The 21,212-nt window shown below is 50.7% G+C and overlaps 1 long non-coding RNA gene across 1 annotated transcript in view; it reads right to left on the reverse strand.

The window, feature by feature from the left end:
* Positions 1-830: 830 nt before the first annotated feature.
* Positions 831-21,212, reverse strand: part of LOC135990489 (uncharacterized) — a 37,740-nt gene continuing 17,358 nt past the window's right edge. The window contains exon 4 of the long non-coding RNA XR_010606418.1: positions 831-970. This is a non-coding gene — a long non-coding RNA (uncharacterized LOC135990489). The remainder of the gene's footprint in view (positions 971-21,212) is intronic.

Genomic DNA, 21,212 nt, shown 5'->3' on the forward strand with positions numbered 1-21,212 from the left:
CACACATTGTGTGCACTTTTCAAAAATGGCCAATGGATGAGCAGGGGAACTAAGGGCTGTGCCCCAGAGCATGTCCACTGGGACCCCAATTGTGGGTATCAGAAAGAGGTGACGGGGTTTACCCAGGGCAGGTTGTGCCTGTCCATCCTCTTTGCTTTCTGTGAGGAAGGGAGAGGCTTGCAGGATGGGGGGAGAACATTGATGGTCTGTTACCTGCAAGTCAGCGAGGCATTCAGCATCATCCCCCACAATATTCTTGTGTCCAAGGTAGGACATTATGATCTGTGTCAGTGTGTAAGTAGATGGGTAAAAAACCAGCTGGATGGTTGGGCTTAGGAGGACTCTAGATAAAGGGAGAAACTTTCCAGTCATGAGGACAGTCAAGCACTGGAAGCTGTTTCCCAGGGATTGTCCACCCGCTCTGTCCCAGAATGTGACTGTGTTTGGATAGAGCCCTGTGTAATGTGGTCTGACAGTGCTTTGAGCAGGAGGTTTGTCAAGACACCTCCCGAGGTCCCCCCCAGCCTGAATGACGCTGTCCTTTCATCCCCTTCATGTTTTCAATTTAGGGAGAGCTCTCAGGTTCTCCCTGAGCACAGGAATAATTCACATGATGTGCAGGGCTGCTTTACAAGTGCCCCCAAACAGCCCTGACCACATCTTTTGCATCCCTTTTCATTTGCCCCAACTCAGGTTCTTCTGTTTTGCTGTCCTCATGCCCACCTTGTTGATCTTTTCAGAGCAGGTTGCTCAACAGGTGTCAGCATCCACGTACAGAGTATGCACATCAGCCAGACAGCAAAGCCATCATTACAGAAATGGAGACGAGGCTCTTGACCAGCTCCTTGCACCCAGGAATCGGCACAACTTGTCTGTTGAGATTCCTGGGAACACCTGAACTTTAAGAGTAGAGCATGTGAGTCCTCGTTGGGTATCCTGGCTTGTCTCCTGACCCGTGTGGTTCTTCAGGCTGTGAAGAGAATCAAAACCAACTTTTGGACAGGGGTAGTTTCATTTCTCATGTGTCACGCAGGGCAGATGAAGGGAGCTCTGAACTCCAGTCTCTGCTGCACAGTTGAGACTTCAGAGACTGGAAACGCAGGTGATGGTGTGTGTCAGTGTACACCACATCAACATTCTGGATTCCTTTGTGCCTTTGCACTGACCTGGGATCTGTTCCTTGGCTCTCCTTGGAAAAAAAGAAATATATCCCCTTTGCCACCTCCCCATCACACCAGAAAAAAAGAGGAAAAGTATGAAAGAGATGCGATTTCAGGGAAATGCTGTCCAAGAGATGTACTTTTTAAATGATAAAAAAAGGTAGAACTGAGAGAAAAGCAGTAAGAACTTAATGCAAAAGGTGAACTACTGAGGTGTAGGAGCTGTTTTGAGAAGCAAGAATGACTGTTGGGAATGAAATTAAAGAGCTTTAGCTCATGAATCTCACCGAGAGTAATGAGTTCCCTGTTACTGTTATTTGTGATAGTACCACTAGTCAAAAACATCCTTGAGAACGTCTCCGTTCTGTGTTGGCTCCAAAGCTCAGCTTGCTGAGATTTTGAAAGGACTGCTTCAAACATCTGTGACCCAAATCACTACAAGCTTCTGTCATCGAGGGACTTTTACCCCAGGAAGAGGAAATCTTCTGGTGCAGGCACCAAACCAGTGCCCAACCTGCCTGGAGAGCCAGGACAGTTGTGCCACACAACAGCCGCCCTCAAGGGAAGCTGGAGGTGATGGGAATTGAAATGGTTTTGACTGAAATTGTAGAATCAGAGAATTATAGAATCATAGAATCATTTAGTTTGGAAAAGACACATAAGATCATCGAGTCCAACTGTAAATCTAACATTGCCAAGTCCAACACTAAACCATATCCCTTAGCACCACATCTATATGTCTTTCAAATACCTCCAGGGATGGAAGCCCAAATCCTGAGCTGGCAGGACAACATTGGCTGCAGTTTGCATAAGATACTTGTCATGACTGTGAGTTCAGACCCCATTGGCAGAGTTTCTCACACCCCTCACTGAGGAGCGCAGAGTGTTGGGGAGATGGGATCATTCTTCAGTTTCCCAGATGCCAGGACAGAGCCCAAACCAACCTTCCCTTGGCCTCTGAAACCCCATTTCCTGAGATGCAAAGCTGGTGGGCCTTCTGTGGATAATCATGTTAACATGCGTCAATAATCCTTCAAGTGTTTTGTGTAATTTCTCTAAGAGTGTCAATATTAAAAATAATAACAATTAAAAGAAGTAGAAAAGGGTTAATCTGCCTACATATAAATATCTGCAACATAGCAGTCTGCATCTGTGGTAGCCCCACTGGCAGTGCCAATCAAATAGGTATTTGCACTATAAGCCTTGATACCCCATCCATAAGTACATATCTAAGTGGTTCAGATGAAGGGTGGTCTGGCAAAAATCACCATGTTCCTCGCCAGGTGCCATGAACACTGCTCATGTGTCTCTCCAGAGAGTGGCAGAAGCTGGATCTCCTTCTTGGGACGGACTCCTTCCAGGAAAGACACAGACACAGGTAACTCATCAGGTTTTCATGGCATTTCACTCGGCATCAGTTTTTATGTATGTGGTGCTTTCCTGTGACTACTCTTTCTGCACAAATGGTCACAAAAAGACGCCCATTTAGTAAAACATGGTCATAAAGGTGCTGTTATGGACAAAAAATCTCACGATGAGCTCTGGAGGGAGCGAGGAAGTTTACAATAAACACCAGAAAGAATCAAGAAGCTCGAGGCCTCTTCTGAAGAGCGGGAGGTCCTGAGCAGCAGTGACTGGCCATGTGTAGGTGTGGGAGGGAGGGTCAGGGGATGACGGGGAGAAACAAGGTTCTGGCTGATGGCTTTAGTGAATCTTTAAACCCATGTCTGAGCCCAGAAATGTAAAACAGTTGATGTCTGCAGGTGGAGGAGGAATAGGAGGAAGTTTTTCCTGGGAATATGGAGGGAAGGCAGGCCTCTCTTGGGCTGATCATATATGGCCGTGATATTTGCATGCTGTGGGCATGGCTGTGCCTGGGAGATGGGGAATGGCTGCTGCTGGGGGGGCTGCGCTCAGTCATGGCCCATGAGCTGACCTTGCACACTTGCAGTTTTTCACCTTTCACACTTGGATGAACCTCAGGAAACATCCATGAGCCTGGAGGATGCATTAACCTTCTGGAGTGCCGGGGTATGGATCCAAATTGAGGATTCAAGCAAGTTTGGGACTGGGAGAGCTCCGGTGATTGAGGACCATTGCCAGGTCTATGCAAGAAGGTGGAGAGGTTTTGAGGAACTGACAGGCATTGCCAGCTCCCCAGAAAACTAGAGCCTTATGGTTTAAGTAACAGCACTTGGCCACAAACCCACCACCCAAACCACACACTCACACTGACCACAGGCAGAGCCTAGAGAAACATTGGAGAGAAAAGGTCTCCTTCGCCTAACCTTGGGGGTCGAGGCTCGGCGATTCTGATGATGAACAAACATGAAGGGCTGACATGGCATCAGAGCCACCTCCATACTGGCTTTATCGCCTGTAACCAGCATCTCCAAGTTTTTGCCTCACCATCCTCCAGGGACAGGGACCTCGACTTGTTGGTTCCTTCACAGCTGTGTCAGTGGTGGCTCTTCATGGTATCCCAAACTCGCTCATGACTTGGGCTTTTCCTTTCACTTATTTTCTTCACTCTTTCAGTAGCTGCGGTTCAGGAACATGGCAGCAGAGGGCTCATCAACATCTAAACTGCCCTGAGAAGCCAAGCCTCTGTCCATCACTCTCCTATAGTCTTCAAGTCTGGTGTGGATGATTAGAGAGATTTCAGGACTGTAGAAAAACAGGAAGCATTTCCATAATATATAGCAATAAAGCCAAATTTCCTCTATCTCCTTCCCTGCTCACCCTCCCCCTCCTTTCCAGAATAGGTGGTATTAGCATTCTCCGATTCATATGGATCTGGAACATCTCTTGATAAAGAGTGAATGTGTCAGAAAAGGGGGTGCCTAAAGCATCACTTGAGTGAGGAGACAGGCCAGGACACCTCAAGAGGAATCACATTCCTCTGGACCAAGAGGTGGGTGTTCCTGGGATTCTCAGGTGCCACAGCACAGCGATACTTGTGTTCAGGGAGCTGGTCAAGTGACTCATCTCCTTTTCTGTAATGATGTCTGAGTTTGCTAATGTAACCCCTGACTTGAGCCCCATCCACTCCTGGGTGTTCTCCAGACTCCTGCCTTCAGGAACAAAGTCCCAGGAGACCTTGCTGGTGAAGATGGAGGCAAGGAAGCCATGAAGTACCTCAGTCCTGTCTGATTGTACTCCTACGAAGTTCAGTAGCAGGCCCACGTTCACCCCATCTATTCTTTTACTGTAAGGAAGCTGTGTCAGCTCATCTTGCTGCCCTCATCCTCCCCTGCAGGCGTCAAGTCCAGTGGAGCTTTGGCATCATCCCCACATCAAACCCACAAGGTTTCTAAGTTCCTCCTTTGCAGCTTCCCCTGCTCCCACCTCCCGTGTACTGCCTTCTTGCTCTGGAGCTCCGTCAGTTCAGACGAGTGGCCTCATAAGATAAATTCTTCTTCTCATGGGTACTTGAAGAGATCATTCTTGTGCTTGGAGCAGGCTGTCCTGTAAGGCTGATCAGATTTCCTGAGCTCCTCCACCCTTCAGAGCTGCTTCCCGTGGCACCACATCTATCAGCCCCCAAAGTTACATCAGTGTCTTCTCCTCTGGAGCCCACCAGCCTGTGCTCTGCTGCTGCCCTTCCTCCCTCCCCTCCGGTGCCAGGACCACTGTTTCCTGGTCACAACAGCCATGCTGGACACTGATGTTCACATCCCTCACCAGCTCTTCCTTGTGTCCCAGTTCCAGATCCAGGTGAGCATCACCCTTGTTGTCCCACCAGGCAGCCATGTTAAGAAGTTGTCCCAAGATCCTCTGGACTATTGGCACCTGCTGCTTTCCCTGGCCAGTGAATGTCAGGGCAATACAGTTCCCCATAGGAACCTGCTCATTGACTTGAGGCTTCCTCAGGTTGCTGACAGAAGATCTTTTCCATTTCTTCTCCATGATCAAGTAGTTTGTAACACCCAACATGTTATCACCCTGTACCGGGTTTACATGGCAAAGTCTTGGAACTGGGGTGAGTGTGGGTGTGCTACAGTTGTCACCTCTCTGAGAACACAACAGGAGTTTGACCTATGTCAGACACAGCTGATTTCAGCTGGCACCGGGATGGAGCCGCATTTGCCAAATCCGAGCCACTCAGTGATGCCGGCAGCACCTCTGCGATCATGTATTTGAGAAACAGTAAAAAATGCTGCACAACAGCAGGTGGGAGAGAGGAGGGAGGAAATGTGAGAGAAAAAACACTGCAGACACCAAGGTCCTATCCCATAGGACCCAAGGAGGTCCCTCAGCAGGCCAAAGCCTGCTCTCCTGAAATCCTGCTCTTTGCCTTGTTATCGTCTTCCAGGAGCCTCAACTCTGCTTTCCCATCCCTGACTGTTACATCCCTGACCAACTCTTTCTGGTTTACAAGTGTGAAGTCCCACAGGGCACCTCACCTCACTGACTCTTCCGTCACCCTTGTCAGGAAGATGGTGTCAATGAGCTACAAAGCCCTCCTGGATGGCTGGTACTTTGCAAATATTGGGATATCTTAGGTCTGCCGTGAGGACACGGCCCTGGAAACATGAGGCTTCTTTCATTGGTCTGAAGGGGGCCTCATCTAATTCCTCTTCCAGATCAGTGAGTCAGTAGCTGATGTCCAGTCACCACAACTTTGCCCATGTTGTTCTGCCCTCTCATGCTGACTCCTCAGCTATCAGCTAATATTCTCTGGCCCCAGGCAGAGCTCCACGCATTTCTGCTGCTGTCCCACATGAAGGGAAACTTCCCCTCTAAGTCCAGACCTCTGGCATTATGAGCACCAGACTCCCAAAACCCCACAGTTTCTCCTGCAGGTGATATTCGTAGTGTCCTGTAACTTCTCATGCTGTTATCTTGGGATAGACACCCTCATCAGGATAAACCATCTGCATGTAAACACTAACAGCTGGAGCCTCTTCTCCCCTTGGCTATGGCTGTTGTCTCCACCTCTGATGCCTGTGAGGAGACACCTTGTCCTTACAGAAGCACGGGGGCCTCCTTGCCTCTTTGTCTCCACCCAGGAACCTGGGAGGTGTCGGACCATAGTCCTGCCCTTGGCCTTGCACAGCCCCACATCACACTGTCCCAGGAAGAGCCCTGGGCAATGTGTGAGGGACAGGATCTGCCTTCCCAGCGTTGGGGGTCAGGGCTTGGCGCTTTGATTAATGAAACATGTCCAGGTTTACTCAGCATCCGAGAGACCTTCAACTTGCTTTTCCTGACCTGTCATCTCTAACCAGACCCTGGGGTCAGTTCCTCAGTAGTGTTCCTCAGCAGGACCCATTAACCTTACAAGAAACTTTGGAGTTTGAACCTGACTTTGACTTCTTGAGAGGTTTCTTCAGCTTCCTCCAGGGTCTGAGGTTCATGGACTCAGCGTCAAACCCACCAGAGGGGTCATTAAAGTGCCTTGGGCTGCTCCGGTGCTGCTGAGCTGGGCTGGGCTCCTGGGACAGAGGGAGCTCATGGCAAGCGGCAGCGCTGCAGAGAGACAGCTCTGCCCAGGAGCAGCTCCTCTGCAAAGCGCAGCAGGGCTGAGGGCACTTCCAAGGGGTCTCAGGGAGACGAGCGAGTCAGAGGAGATTAAATGTGGCCAGGATTGGGAGGATGACTGAGAGCTCACTGCAGAAGAAATCTTTGCAGCCCTTGACTCGGTAAGTCTCTGGGTGCTGGGCAATGCAGCTGCAGCTCCTGGTGGCATCTCCTAAAGTTCGCACAGGCACAGCTTGTGGGATCTGTATGGAGGGGGCTCTTGTCAGGCAATGTTGAACAGCTGTGAAGCCGGGTGAGCACCCAGGCGTGCCCAGGGCTGTCCTGCAGAGCAGGGTCCCTGCACCCCAGGGCTGTGCCGGGGCAGGGACTCTGCCACCTGCCAGGGGAGATCCCCACGGTGCTGTGGGGAGAAGCTGTGGGGGGAAGAAGCCACCCCTATCAGGGCAGCAACGGAGATTCTGCTGTGGAGAGGGTGCTGTGTGGGTCAGGGCTGCTCACAGCTCCAGATCACCCCCAGGATTTTTGCAAGTGGATGCCGCAAGGAGAAGACCAATGTAAGGATTACCAGCCAGATAAGGAGCATTCCGGAGCCTGTCTTTTCAGTTTCCTATCCCAAGGGTTGGGGGTTGCAGGAAAGGATGAAATAAAAAGGAGATCTCAAGTTTTAACAAGTCACTGATAGTGCTGAACTGCAACTCTGAGTGATTGGTGTGTCTGCCAGAAGCCTCATACCATCCCTTCAGCCGCTCCTCTGCCTCTGGACAGCACCTGCATCACCTTTGTTGGACCCGTCAGCCTTAGTCTGACCTGTCCTGTTTTCCAGCCCGCAAACAGGAAGATGCCCCCAGGCAGTGCCCTGCAAACAGGCAGGATCTGTAGGGCCAGGGTGCGGGCACAGAGCATGGGATGGGGTCTGTGAGTGCTGACAGGGAAGAGACTTGTACAGGGAAACACCTCCCAGGAGAAAAATCTCCTGGCAGCAAGGGTATGATCTGGGAAGGAGAGGAAAATAAAACCAGAAATGTTGTGAAAGGAAGAAATCAGAAATCTCCGTACGATCCCCCCAGTGCAGATCCTTCCTCTGAGCAGCACTCTCACCTCCTCTCCCACCCAGCAAAGCCTCTGCCCTCTGGGCCGGGGGCTCCAAGGCATGAACCAGCTCCTGTGCAGCCAGAGCTCCAGTTCCCTCTGCAGAGCACAGGGGCTGAGAGCAGCTGCCCGGCAATGTTGGTGTGTGGCAGGTGGCTGCACAGCTGGGGAAGGGTGACGCTGTCTGAGTGCCCGGCTGCCTCTGCCCTGGCCTCTCTCACACCCGCCCTCACCGCATTTTCCTTCTTGCTCCACTGCTCTGGGTCACTGTTGTGATCTTGTTCTTGCCGTCAGGCTCTCTGGGGATGGGAGTTTCAGCTGCACAGTCACACCCTGATCTTGTGGGTCCTTTCCTGCAGCTGTGTCCATGGGAACACGTGTCCCAGCTTTCCTCTGACCTGGGGGGCTGTGGGCAATGCAGTCTGTGGGGCTGGGGAATGAGCTGAGTCTCCCTGAATCAAATGCCATCATTAGGACACTTGGCTGTCTCCTTGAGGTTTCCTTCCAAGCTGTGAGCTTCCCTCCAGGATGCAAACCTGTCCTACAGCATCTTTGTGTAGCCCCATGGAGAAGTGCAGAGCTGCTGTGACCGAGAAAATGCTGTTGGGTTTTTAAAATGTGTCAAGTGTGTCCTGGGCTAAATGTGGGGTGCTGAGACCTTGGGAAAGGGTGAGACGTTGTTGTCTAAGGTGGGTCCCTCTGTTCTCAGCAGTGCCTGGTGGCTTGTCAGGGTAACGTGGCAGTGTGATCAGCCTCCATCTCAGAAAGGTGCCAGCCCAGGGCAGCTGGAGCAAGACAGAGGGACAGACCAGCTGCCCTCACTCTGCCCAAAGCTTCAAGCATCCTCTGGTCTCTCAGGACTTGCTCTGTTCTCCCTGAGTGCAGCAGAAATGCTGAGGGTTTCTGACACCCAAGAACACTGTCCAGGGGAGATGGGGGGCGGATGTAAAAAACACAGAACTCTTAAACTGCCTTGCCCCTTCCCATTCCATTGCACTGGCAGTGCAGATGCTGACAGGCCTTTCTGCATTAGCAGTGCTTTCATCTGAGAAAGCTGAACACCAGGACTGATCCGTGCCCCTACTCAGTTCTGCAGGGTCGGATTGATTTATCAAGAGCCCATGGGCAGAGGCCTTGCATCTTGCATCAAAGAAGGCTCTGGCCATGGAGCTGAAGGAATATGCCCTGGAAAAAGAAAAGGGTCTGTGACAGGTGGAGAGTCTGTGCAAAATGGTTTTCATTTTATTTGGACAAGTCCCACCTAACTTGTCCCGGTCTTTTCCTCCTATGACAGTGCCCCATGTGAGAGGAAGCAAATGTACAACAGCAGCTCCACCACCCAGTTCCTCCTCCTGGCGTTCACAGACACACGGGAGCTGCAGCTCTTGCACTTCTGGCTCTTCCTGGGCATCTACCTGGCTGCCCTCCTGGGCAACGGCCTCATCATCACCACCACAGCCTGTGACCAGCACCTCCACACCCCCATGTACTTCTTCCTCCTCAACCTCTCCCTCCTCGACCTGGGCTCCATCTCCACCATTGTCTCCAAATCCATGGCCAATTCCCTCTGGGACACCAGGGCCATCTCCTACCCAGGATGTGCTGCCCAGCTCTTTTTTTTTTCCTCTTTGATCACAGCAGAGTATTCTCTCCTCACCATCATGTCCTACAACCGCTATGTTGTCATCTGCAAACCCCTGCACTATGAGACCCTGCACTCCTGGGCAGCAGAGCTTGTGTCCACATGGCCGCAGCTGCCTGGGGCACTGGGTTTCTCAGTGCTCTGCTGCATATGGGCAATATATTTTCACTGCCACTGTGCAGGGGTAATGCCCTGGACCAGTTCTTCTGTGAAATCCCCCAGATCCTCAAGCTCTCCTGCTCAGAAGCCTACCTCAGGGAAGTCAGACATCTTGTGATTTGTGTCTGTTTAGCGTTTGGGTGTTTTGTGTTCATTGTGCTGTCCTACGTGCAGATCTTCAGGGCTGTGCTGAGGATCCCCTCTGAGCAGGGACGGCACAAAGCCTTTTCCATGTGTGTCCCTCACCTGGCTGTGGTCTCCCTGTTTGTCAACACTGGTGTGTTTGCCTACCTGAAGCCCCCCTCCATTTCCTCACCAAGCCTGGACCTGGTGGTCTCTTTTCTGTACTCAGTGGTGCCTCCAGCAGTGAACCCCCTCATCTACAGCATGAGGAACCAGGAGTTCAAGGATGCTGTGTGGAAAATGATAACTGGAAGCTTTTCTGAAGCAATAAACTGATTACCTTCTTGTGCATAACAGTTATAATGTAACTCATTGCATGCTCTGGCTCTCTTCCTTTGTTGTTTTTGTTTTAAACTTTTTAAAATATGTAAATCTCATTTCTATTTCTCTGTCCGTTTTTCTCATGGAGTGGATGTGTAAGGGAAGAGCTGCGCTCTCTGTGTGATTAACAAAACACAGGGCCCTGCAGCAACGTTTTGTTTTCATGAGATCTTTCCTCCAAGGCCTTTTTGGAGCTGCATGGACAGTTCCTGTGCATGGGTGGAGGGAAAGGAGTCCAGAACAGCAGCACTGCCAGGGAGCACCAGCGCTTGGCCTTCCAGAGCTGTTCTCATTTCACTTCTCCACCCTCCTTCTGATCCCTTGTGTTGGTGCAAGGCCTGAGTGCTCTGGCAGCTTGGTCACCGTCCTGCTGTGTGTCAGTCCTGTGAGCAGAGGCAGGGACAGGCAATGGGCACTTGTGTGACAGAGCCGGCCTCAGAACAGCCTTTCCAGAAAGAAAGGTGATCTCCTCAGGGCAGGGCCTGATGGTTTATATCTTCTTGCAAAGTTTCTCTCAAGCATATGCCTACAAAAGTGGCCTGCAGATGCAAACACCAGTGTACAGCTCAACAGTGTGTGTGCAGGGCTGGGGCACACAGCAGTGTCCTCTCACAACCGAGCCTCCTGCCAGCGACCTGCAGGACCAGCAGAGCAGGGTCTGGGCTGTGCCCGTGTGCACTGGACACCCCACGGCATCTGCCCCAGGGCAATTGTCATGGACTGGCCCCTCACAACCTCCATTTCCAGCCCTGGCCTCTCACCCCAGCTCAGAGAGGTTCTTTGTCCCTCCATGGAATGACACTGAATGACTATGTCAGCAGTCCATGTTTCATTGTACAGATAAGATGTGAGCACTCACATCATGTACGTGAGGTGAGATGAACCCGAGTGAGCACAAGCACTATCAGGTATTCCTGGAGGTTCCATGATGGCCCGTGGGACAGACAGGGTCTCAAGGTCATTTCTCGTTGGGAGTAACATCCCATGGAAACTGCCTAAATGCAGCACTGGGATGTGCTTCCTTTAACCAATGTCCCTGTGTCCATTCCTCATGACGTGGGACATCTCAGATGAGTGCAGAGCAGGGTGACACATCACAGTGCTGAGGTGCCTCCCGTCCCTTTGGAGTGGCAACAGGAGGCCAGAGGGACACTGTGACTCCTGCCTCTGTGTGTAAAAGGGACAGACTCCATCTCTAAACATTCCTGGGTGCATAAGGAGTCCATGAGGCCAGCTCAGATGTGGACACCTGACAGACCCTGACATTTCTGTGTGTGACTCCAGGAACAAACCCCACTGGCCCAGGCAGATTAATCTCACATGCTCGTGTCTGCTACGTCATCCTTACCCGTGATTCTGGACTGTGGTCTCAAATGTACCAGAGCAATCAGAGAGGTTGGAAAAGTCAGTTGTCAAACCTGTCTTCAAGAAGGGCAGGAACAAGTATTGGGAGAATTACGGGCTGGCCAACTGATCTCCATCCCTGGGAAGGGGATGGGACAAGTCTTCCTGCAGCCGTGTCCAGGCACTTGGAAAACAAGGAAGGGATTGCTGAACCCAAATGGGCGGGGAAAGAAGGGAATGTTGTGTACCTGGAATTTTGCAGAGCCTTAGACCTGGTCTCTCGTGATGTCCTTATAATCCGACTAATGCTCTCTGGGCTAAAGAAGTGAATGCTGGGTGGGAAGCTGGCTGGATGATGAAGCCCAAATGTCAGCAGTGGTACAAAGTGCCCTATAGGACCAGTTACCAGTGGAATCCCTCAGTGACCAGCACTTGGGCCAGCACTGTTGAATGTCTTTGTTCTCCCCCCTGTATGATGCAGTGAACCTTCAGCTCCTTTGTGGATGACGGCAGAGGCTGGGCAGAGGCCTTGGACAACCTCACCTGGTTCACCCTGCCCTGAGCAGGAGAATGAGACAAGGTGGTGTTCAGGGCTCACTTCAAACCTGACTTACTCTATTATTCTTTTCCTTGGAGAGGTTTTGGAAGACAGAATTGGTGGAAGGAGGAAAGAAAACAAAAAAAAAACCCACCATGCAGATGAGGAGACATAAAAGGTGACAACATAAACAGAGCAGTGCCGGTGAATAATGTTTCTCTACTCAAATTGTTAGGAGAAAATCTATAATCAGCTCCCCAAATTCCCTGTTTTGCTCATTGGCCCCCAGGGAGTTACATCACATTTCTTTACATCTGATTCTACGCTGAAGTTTGCACCTGATTGTTACAGCTTCTTTGCAGGAATTACTTCATGCTTTCCTTAGAGATCTGGATGTAAACAGGCACAGGGGGACTTTTTTAATTAGAGGAAACAAGAAAAAGGAGAAAAAAAAAGGGTCAGGTCATTTGATAGTAATAGCAATGAGCAACTGTTTGGAAGCAATTGCATTTCAGTGCAGATGGATGTCAGATGAGACTGTGTGGAACTGTAACATATTTCAGACATTATTTAGAGTACTAAAGAAGATGAGTTATCCTTGGTCCCTATTCCAGCCTCCTCTCCCCTTTCCTGAAGAAACAGAGAGCACGAAGCTGTGGAAGAAAGCAGGGGACTACAAAAGAGATGCTTGATACTGCTTATTCTGAAATCGGTAGTTACTCAGGGATTCCTAGTCAAAAAAGGCAAGTACTGAAAAGTAGAAAGAAAAGCTTTCAACCTGCATTTGATTTGATTTGACTTGACTTGATTTGATTTGACTTGATAGTTTAGCATTTGTGCAATAGAAGGGATGACTTAGCCACACAGGTGTGACAGATGTTTGGAACAGATCTGCATGAATTTGGAATTTACCAGGAATGGGATAAAATAGCTAACAGACTTTAAAATCCCCTGTTATGAAGAAAGAATTCTTTATGAGTGTTTGAAAAATGCTGAAAGAAGACGACAAATTCTCTGAGAACTCCAACTGAAATTTGATACAGAAAAATCAGGGTATGAGAAATGCTTGAAGTACTCTATCTGTGTACTATAGGAAGACTGCAAGAAAGGAAAGAAGCAGAGAAGGTTTTGGAGGGCCTTTCTCCCAGACTGTGAATTATCACAGTTGGTTTTTGCCATGTTCCTGTCTCGGCATGACAAACCAAAATTCAACATGGGACCAGAAAATGGAACTCCAGTTACGGAGTTCACCCTGGAGGGTTTCTCAGGGCTCGATCAAAGACTACAGCTCGTACCCTCCCTGGTCTTTCTGCTCATATGCCTGACAACAGTGATGGGGAACACTACCATCATTTTCCTCGCGTATGCAGATCACCACCTACAAACCCCCATGTACTTTTTCATTGGCAATCTGGCCTTCCTGGAAATGTGGTTTACATCATCCACAAGCATAAAATTGGTTGTGATCCTGGGTTCTGGTAGGAGAACAATCTCACTAAGCAGCTGCTTTGCCCAATCCTATTGCTATTTTGCCCTGGGCTGTACAGAGTTTGTTCTACTTGTTGTCATGTCCTTTGACCGCTATGTTGCCATCTGCCAGCCTTTGCATTAGGCTGCCATCATGAAGCCTCAGCTCTGCATCCACCTGGTTATTGCTGCTTGGGTCACAGGCTTCGCATTCTTGAGTTACCGCCTGGTCATCCTCTCCCAGCTGACCTTCTGTGGCTCAAATGAGATCCATCACTTTTTTTGTGACAACTCCCCCTTATTCAAAATGTCCTGCTCTGACACCAGCCTGCTTTGGAAAATAGACTCTGTTTTCTTATCATTTGTCATTCTGGGTTCCTTATGTTTAACTCTGGCATTTTACATGTGCATTCTTTTCTGTATTCTACATCTTCCAGCAGCCTCTGGGAGCAAAAAAGCTTTTTCTATGTGTTCTTCCCATCTCACCACCTTGGCAATTGCATATGGGAGCTGCATTGCTTTCTGCCTGTGTCCTTCAAAAGATGTTTCCTTGGAGAACAGCAGAATTGTAGCGTTGCTGAACACCATCTTGTACCCATTCTTAAATCCCTTCATCTACAGTCTCAGAAACAAGACTGTGATACTGGCCCTGAATGAAGCCATTGCCTGTATAAGAACACAGCTTTTCCCCTAATCATGAGGCATTTCTGGACAGAAATTCCAGTGATCTGCTATCATATGTTAAATAATACCAATGCATATGTATGTAACCTCCAGAGATACCTCAGGAGATTTATAGAATCACAGAATCCTTTCAGTTGGAAGAGACCCTCAGGATCATCAACCATAACCCAACTCTAGCACTAACCCATGTCCCTAAGAACCTTGTCTAAACACCTTTTAAACCCCTCCAAGGATGGTGACTCCACCACTGCCCTGGGCAGCCTGTTCCAATGCCCAACAACCCTTTCCAGGAAGAATTTTTTCCTAATATCCAATCTAAACCTCCCCTGACACAACTTGAGGCCATTTCCTCTTGTCCTATCTCATTGGATTGTGTTAAGTGATAAGAAGCTCCTCTGCACACACAAAGAAGGCACTAACAATGGCAGGAGGAGTAAGTCAGTTAATATTCTGCCCCGACTGCTCCCAGCACCATCACTGGGGAGCCATCAGCTCATCGCGAGCCCATCTCCAAAACCAAGAAGAGCACAGAGGCTCATTGGCAAGTGGGAACCCAAATTACAGGCTCCTGAGGACTAAACATCTTGTCCCAAGGCTGCCCTGGGAGAACCATCAGCCTTGTTGTCCAGGTGTGAAGCCCATCAAGTGGATTACCTGAGAGTAGCTCTCTGGATCACCATTTAGACTAACGGGATTGTTGCCTAGAGGTGCAGGACACATTAGGGGATGCAGAGGAAGAACATTTTTGGATTACACAGGACTTATCATGGGAAGTTTGGGGAAGGACCCCAACCAGTGCAGTCTGTCCTGTCGTCTCATTAAACTTAATTTCTAAGTCTTTGCTATGTGAGTAAATCTCTTCTTTGCATGAATGTGTGAGTGTAGCAACTGGAGCAGGACCAGGGGGTCAGACAGCCCTTATGTCATTGGTGTCAGCAACTGAGAGACCAGAGTGACTGGACATAAGATTGTGTGCGCATGTGTGTGACTGGGGGGGTCTGTACCAGTATCTGGAATGGGGCTGCGGCCCTAGGGGCTCATGGGTCCTGGTATCTGCAACTGGCAAGGCCGGTGTCCTGGGGAGGCTACTGAGCAGACTGAGTGTTTGAGCCCAGGATCAACCCTATAAAGGTATATGTGTAAAACAGACTAGACTAGACTAGACTAGACTAGTTCAGTTGGAAGGGACCTACAGCGATCATCTAGTTCAAATACCTGACCCATTCAGGGCTGACCAAAAGATAAATCATGGTACCAAGGGCACTGTCCAAGTGTCTCTTAAACACTGACAGACTTGGGGAATTGACCACCTCTCTAGGAAGCTTGTTCCAGTTTTTGACCAGCCTTGATAAAGAGATGTTTCCTAATATCCAGTCTAAACCTCCCCTGGCCAAGCTTTGAACCATTCCCACATGTCCTATCACTGGACAGCAGGGAGAAGATCTCAGCACCTCCCTGTCCATGTCCCCTCCTCAGGAAGCTGTAGAAAGCAATGAGGTCACTCCTCAGCCTCCTTTTCACCAAACTAGAGAAGCCCAGAGTCCTCAGCTGCTCGTCAGAGGACAATCCTTCCAGCCCTTTCACCAATTTTGTTGCTCTGCTCTGGATGCATTCAAGGACCTTCACATCCTTGTTGTAATAACATGTGGGGCCCAGAACCGCACACAGCCCTCAAGGTGAGGCCGCACCAACGCTGAATACAGCAGCACAGTCACCTGTTTTGACCACATGGCCATGCTGTGTTTGATGCACCCCAGGATGTGGTTTACTGTCTTGGCTGCCAGGGGACAGTGTTGGCTCCTATCGACCCTGTGGCCAACCATCACGCCAGATCCCTTTCTGCAGGGCTGTTCTCCAGCCACTCTCTCCCAATCTACACTTTCACTCAGTGTTACTCTATCCCAGGTGAACAATCCAGCACTTGGACTTGTTCAATTTCATGCCAAGTGCCGGCTCCTGCAGTTGGGTCACAATAGCCCCATGCAACACTATAGGCTCAAAGAAGAGCAGCTGGAAATCTGCCCAATGGAAAAGGACCTGGGGGTGTTGATCAACAGCCATCTGAACTTGAGTCAGCATGTGCCCAGGTGGCCAAGAAGGCCAGCAGCATCCTGGCGTGCAACAGCAATAGTGTGGCCAGCAGGACCAGGCAAGTGATCATCCTCAACTGATGAGGCTGCACCTCAAATCCTGTGTGTGGTTTTGGGCCCCTCACTACAAGACAGATCTTGAGATGCTGGAGTGAGTTCAGAGAAGGGCAACAAAGCTGGTGAGGGGTCTGGAGAACAAGTCAGATGGGGAGCAGTTGAGGGAACTGAGACTGTGTAGCCTGGAGAACAGGAGGCTGAAGGGAGACCTTATCACTGTCTACGACTGCCTGAAAGGAGGTTGTAGCATGGAGGGTGCTGGTCTCTTCTCCTAAGTAGAAAGTGATAGGACAAGAGGAAATGGCCTCAAGTTGCACCCAGGAAGGTTCAGTTTGCATATTAGGAAAAATCTTTTCATGGAATAGATAGTCAGGCATTGGAACAGGCTGTCCAAGTATTGGTTGAGTCACCATCCCTGAAGGTGTTTAAAAGACATATATATGAAGTTCTTAGGGACGTGGTTTAGTGCCAGAGTTGGGTTAATGGCTGGATAAGATGATCTTGAGGGTCTCTTCCAACCTAAATAATTATATGATCTCATTGGGATGAGAAACATCATGGGGCAGCTCACCCATACGGAGTACCGGTATGGATGTATGGATGGATGCATGGATGTATGGATGGATGCATGGATGTATGGATGGATGCATGGATGCATGGATGCACGGATGCGTGGTAGGATGGTCAGATAGATGGATTGGGACAGAGAGGAGGATCAGACTCCCTATCAGCCCAAGGGTTGGGGCCAGCCATGGCATGAGGGAACCCAGGACAGTCCCCCTTTGTCCCCTGCTCTTGTTTCCAAGAGATCCTTTACACCCATTGCTGGCAGCCCTCCTGTGCCAGCCCCTCTCACCAGCACAAGACTCCTGGCCCAGGAGCTCTTCATGCTGCTCCTGCTACCGCAGTGACAGAGCAGCCTGCCCTGAGCTGTGGAATGCAGAAATAGGTTTCTGTTGGTCATTTATTCCCCTGTTGAAGCACAGAGCACTGGGAGCAGGCTGTGGTGCCTGAAAACCACAGCAAGGCAGTCCAAGGCAGATCACTGAAGGTCCTTCACCATCTCCAGGAACACTGGGCACCCACAGATGAACACTCGAACCAGCACCATGACATAACATGTTGCCTCATGTCCTCCCCTGAGCCCATGAAAAACCCAAGCACGGCAGCATGGCCTTGTGGGGGAAATTTATTCAGGCTGACCACAGCTTTGGAAGAAGAGCCCAAGCTCCAAATACAGAAAGTGAGGAAATCCCCTTTTACGGGGTGTTTCAAAAAGATGGACCCAATTTCAGAGATACAGTGATTTCAAAATGGGTCCATCTTTTTGAAACACCCTGTATTACAGAGATCCAACAGAGGACGTCGTGGTCCCAGAAAAAGGTAAACAGGCCTCTGAGTCTGAGAGGCTGGCTTCATGCCTCTGGAGAAGTGCCACGGATGAAGAAATTCCTTGACAAACATGGCTATCACAGATAAAATACTCAACACAAAGGAGGTTCCTGAGATGAATTGGAAATGACTTCTGAAGAGACATGGGTAACTTATTGCTGCTGACAAAAAAATGATTGAATCACCTTCTTCAGTGCCACTTTCAGCTCCTGGTTCCTCATGCTGTAGATGAGGGGGTTCACTGCTGGAGGCACCACTGAGTACAGAAAAGAGACCACCAGGTCCAGGCTTGGTGAGGAAATGGAGAGGGCCTTCAGGCAGGCAAACACACCAGTGTTGACAAACAGGGAGACCACAGTCAGGTGAGGGATACACGTGGAAAAGGCTTTGTGCCGTCCCTGCTCAGAGGGGATCCTCAGCACAGCCCTGAAGATCTGCACATAGGACAGCACAATGAACACAAAACACCAAAATGCTAAAGAGACACTAAGCACAATAAGCCCAGCTTCCCTGAAGTAAGAGAAGCAGGAGAGCCTGAGAATCTGGGGAATTTCTCAGAAGAACTGGTCCACAGCATTGCCCTTGCAGAGAGGTATGGAAAATACATTGGCCATGTGCAGCAGAACATTGAGAAACCCACTGACCCAGGCAGCTGCTGCCATGTGGACACAAGCTCTGCCGCCCAGGAGGGTCCTGTAGTGCAGGGGTTTGCAGATGACAACGTAGCGGTTGTAGGACATGAGGGTGAGAAGGGCACACTCTGCTGAAATTGCAAAGAGAAAGACCTGGGCAGCACATCCTGCATAGGAGATGGCCCTGGCATCCCAGAGGGAATTGGCCATGGACTTGGGGACAATGGTGGAGATGGAGCCCAGGTCGAGGAGGGAGAGGTTGAGGAGGAAGAAGTACCTGGGGGTGTGGAGGTGCTGGTCACAGACTATGGTGGTGATGATGAGGCCGTTGCCCAGGAGGGCAGCCAGGTAGATGCCCAGGAAGAGCCAGAAGTGCAAGAGCTGCAGCTCCCATGTGTCTGTGAATGGCAGGAGGAGGAACTGGGTGATGGAGCTGCTGTTGAACATTTGCTTCCTCTCACATGGGGCACTGTCCAAGGAGTACCTCAAGGGCCAGGGCTTTTGTGCTGGTCTGGGGAGATGGGATGGCATGGAGGGGCTAAGGAGCTGCTGTGCCCTTCAGAGGGGCAGAGGCTGTGGGGTGACTGCCCAGAGCACCTGCAATGGGCACTGGTGTGGGACCAGCCCCACACTCGGCTTTGCTGGGGAGAGGGCATTGAGGGTGGAAAGAGGGCAGAGGAGGTGGGAGAGACTCGAGGGAGCTAAGCTGGGCTGGAAAGTACCTGGGAGAGAAAAACATCAGCCTGTATCTCGTGCTGCATGACCATGCAGGGTGAAGATTCACACCAGGGGTTGTGGTGCAGAGCCAGGGCTTGTGGGAGGGATAAATATCATGCAGGTGCAGGAGAGAGGAGGCTGCTCTGTCACCTTGGTGGCATGGACAGACCAGGAAGATGGCCCAGGGCCTTCGTCACCCCCCAGCCACTGGCCACCTCTCATGGGCCATTTCCAGCACTGGCCGCTCAGCCCAGGTTTACGGGTGAGGTTCCCTGTGAGGCCATCTCCATCCTCCTGCTGGGCTCAGGGCCTGTCTCAGGGAATGGCCAGCCCTGCCCAGCCTCTCTCCTGGGCCAGACCCTGGCAGACCCTGGAGCAGGGCTGTCTGTGAACCCCACAGCTGACACGGCCTCTCCAGGAGCTTGGAGAGGCTGCCACGCAGGAAGGCCATGGGGTGAGAAAGCACCAAGGACCACGTGGGCATCACACTGGGAGACCGTTCCCCACCCCAAATGCACCCTGTCCTGTGCTGTGCCTGCACCGTGGGGCTGTGGGACCATGTGTGGGGCAGCAGGGCCGGGCTGTCACAGCACAGGGTGCAGACAGGGGCCACAAAGCAGCTGCCAGGGGTGACAGCAAGGACAAGTACAGACAAGGAGTCTATGTGCATCGCCTTTGCTGTGCAGGGATGACTTTGGGAAGGGCAAAGCTCACCTGGAGTTGGTGGCTGCAAGAAAACAGACCACTGCATCAGAGACCAAGGCAGAACAAGGGAAATGTGGGGCTGTTACTGGATGGGGAGGGGAATTTAATAACAGCAGAGAGTGATGCTGGGGTTGAGGGACTCAAAGCCTTCTGTGTCTGGGTCTTTACTGGAACACCCACCCAGGCCTCTGTGCTCAATGAAGGGCTTCAAGGAGGAGAGCACATCTTGGCAGGAACCTCAGGAAGCCCCAGAAGGACAAACAGCAGTGTCTGCCCCTGCAGGGGACTCACCCTGGCAATGGCACAGGCTGGGGCTGCCTGGCTGCGAGCAGCTCTGTGGGAAAGGTCTGGGTGGGCAGGGAGCTGGGCAGGAGGCAGCGTGTGCCCTGGTGCAAGGGAGGCCAGGAGCACCCTGGGCTGTGCCACCAGGAGCACGGCCAGGAGGTGGAGGGAAGGGATTCTCTGGAATACTCCATCCAGATCTCAGATCCCAATTCAGGAAAGATACTGGCAAGCTGGAGTGGGTTGAGCAAAGGGCCCTCAGGACAGCCAGGGACTGGAGCACTTTGCCTGTGGGGAGAGGCTGGGGGAGCCGGGCTTGTCCATGCCAGAGAAGGGAAGGCTGACAGGGACCTCATTACAGCCTGCCAGTGCCAATGAGGAGGTGATGGAGAATGCAGAGCCAGGCTCTTCACTGTAGTGCATTGCAGAAGGACAAAAAACAATGGGTGGAAGGTGAAAGAGGTGAGGTTCAGCCAGGACATAAGGAAAAGTTTTTTCCCTAGAACAGGGGTGTCAAATTCACTTTCACCGGGGGCCACATCTGCCTCACGGTTGCCTTGAAAGGGACGAATGTAATTCTAGGACTGTATATATACAACTATTCCTACACTTATACAGTCTTAAAATTAGAGTTGGCCCTTGGAAGGCAACCATGAGGCTGATGTGGTCCCAGTGAAAATGAGTTTGACACCCCTGCCCCAGGAGCTCAGCCAAGTGCTGCCTCGGGTCACCCAGAGAGGCTGAGCAGCCTCTGTCCTTGGAGGTTTTCAATCTCTGATTGAATCAGGGCTTGAACACCTTGGTCTGACCCAGTTTGTGACAGGTTGGACTGCAGACTCCTGAGGGCCCTTCAACCTCACTTCTCATATGATCCCATTGTGATGTTGGGCTCTGTTTCTAACTGGTCGGAGCAGACGATTATGGGCCATGAATCCACCTGTGCTATAGGTGACCATCTAAACCAACATCTCAACCAGTGAACCAGACAACGTCTCTGTGTGACTTGCTCTGGGCAAAGTGTGAAGAGTCGTGGGCAGGGAAGGTTTAGAGGGCATGGGGTGCTATACAAGACAGAAAATGATCTTGGCTTAATGCCTGTAGGCCCATCAGATGTCAGCTGATGTCAATGAAAATTAAAATAAGAACTGAAGACAAAGATCCAAAGCAAAGAAAGATGTCAACATACTTTTTTTTTTAAGTCTTTGAGAGGTTTTCTTTTCACAGAATCACAGAATCACAGAATGTTAGGGATTGGAAGAGACCTCA

Source organism: Caloenas nicobarica, chromosome 6 (genome assembly GCF_036013445.1).
Source record: "Caloenas nicobarica isolate bCalNic1 chromosome 6, bCalNic1.hap1, whole genome shotgun sequence".
In the NCBI taxonomy this organism is placed as follows: Eukaryota; Metazoa; Chordata; class Aves; order Columbiformes; family Columbidae; genus Caloenas; species Caloenas nicobarica.